Below are 1,724 nucleotides of genomic sequence, written 5' to 3' on the forward strand. Positions count from 1 at the left end.
TTAACCCCAGTCTGCCCAGGCTTAAGCCCCGGATGTCTACAACGTCTGGCACCATCTTTTTTAATTAATCATCACTGCCACAGATTTTAGTGTGGTGAATTAACCCTCAGACACCTGAGACACTTCACTGGATTTCCTTCAGGAAACAGGCAGGGAGGACAAGTGGGGAGCAAATTAGAAAGAAATTACTGGAACTTTAGTGGGAAAAAATGACGAGTGTAAATACCAAATAAATAAATAAATAAATAAATAAATAAATACAAATACAAATACAAATACAAAATACAAAATACAAAATACAAAAAAATAAACAAATACTAGAACATAAATTTAAAAATAGAGAAAAAAATCAGAAAAATGCAAAACTTTCCTAAATATTTGCAGCCAATAAATAAATAAATAAATAAATAATACAAGAAAACATTATTCATCATTAATAACATGAATATTTAAAAATGCCGCCCTGGTCAACAGGACACTTCCTCAGGTTGATCATGTTTGATTATTATTTTACGACTCTGCATCTCACTTTTCTCACCAGGACATGAACAGGGTTTCTTCATGAGGTCAGCTCACACACTTTCTCCTTCCGCTCTGCGTGATCAACACCGCACCGCTGATGACGTCACACCAAGCCCCCCCATCACGGCCGCCACGCACTCCCTTCCCCTATAATGTACCTGTCCTACACCTGTGCTGCATTCCACACAGAGCCTCTGACCTCTGACCTCTGCAGGACGTCACAGTCACCATCTGCACCAATGACGCTCTAATTTTTTTTTGTTTTTGTTTTTTTTTTTTTTAATATTTCAGAATTGCTAACTATGTCTTATTCCAGTTGCACTACTGTTACTCATATTGCACTGTTTGGATTTTTGGAATTTGTACCGCTGCTACTGTGCCTTCCTACTTTTTTTTTTTTTTTTTTTTTTATAACTTTCTTTTTAGTTTAGTTTTTTTTTTTTACATGTCCCTATTTATTTATGTCTAAAATGTTTATTGTCTGCACCGAGGGTCTGAGAGAAACGCAGTTTGGATCCTCTGTGTGTCCCGTCCTGTAGAGCCGACAGTAAAGCTGACTCTGACTCTGACTCTGACTCTGACTTTGACTTCTTGTGTTCGTTGTAATTTTGAAGCGGCTGCAACAACAATGTTTCCCTTTCCCGATCAATAAAGTATCTATCAATCAATCAGTCTATCTATCTATAATAATTACCATCCAGTACTATAAGATCACTGTCTTGTTGTGTACTACCACACAGGATGGCTGCAGTTTTGCAGTAAAAGTCCCAGTAAATCGCAGTAATTTCAGAATCAAGCTCTTTTTAAAAGTGTCTTACCTGCAGCAGCTGATCGGGTCTGAGCTCGGGATGTTTCAGGCGGTTCGCTGGTTTCTTTCTTCTGACAAAAGAGTTTCTTCCTCCTCCTCCTCTCCTCCTCTCCTCCTTCTCCTCCTCCTCTCCTCCTCCTGCTGCTGCTGCTGCTGTGGAACCGCTGCGCCCCCTGCTGGCTCCGCCCCGCTGCCGGCTCACCTGCCGGCCGCTCACCGGCACGACGCTCAGGTGTGTCCGCCTCTCGTGCTGCTGCGTTCCGTGCACGAGCAAACGGGCTCGGGGAAGCACGCGCCGCCTCACGTGAACATCAACAAAGGAAATAAAAGGAAAAAAGGAAACTCTTTCACCTGCCTGACGGTGTCCATCATCCGGAGAACCAATCAGAACCTC

The 1,724-nt window shown here is 42.1% G+C and overlaps 1 protein-coding gene across 1 annotated transcript in view; it reads right to left on the minus strand.

Annotated features, from left to right (window-relative positions):
* LOC115357283 (EGF-containing fibulin-like extracellular matrix protein 2) overlaps positions 1 to 1,391 on the minus strand; it is a 13,565-nt gene extending 12,174 nt beyond the window's left edge. The window contains exon 1 of the mRNA XM_030048707.1: positions 1,341 to 1,391. The gene's annotated coding sequence lies outside the window, so the exon portion shown is untranslated. The remainder of the gene's footprint in view (positions 1 to 1,340) is intronic.
* Positions 1,392 to 1,724: the final 333 nt, after the last annotated feature.

This window comes from Myripristis murdjan, chromosome 1, assembly GCF_902150065.1.
Source record: "Myripristis murdjan chromosome 1, fMyrMur1.1, whole genome shotgun sequence".
NCBI classification, from domain to species: Eukaryota; Metazoa; Chordata; class Actinopteri; order Holocentriformes; family Holocentridae; genus Myripristis; species Myripristis murdjan.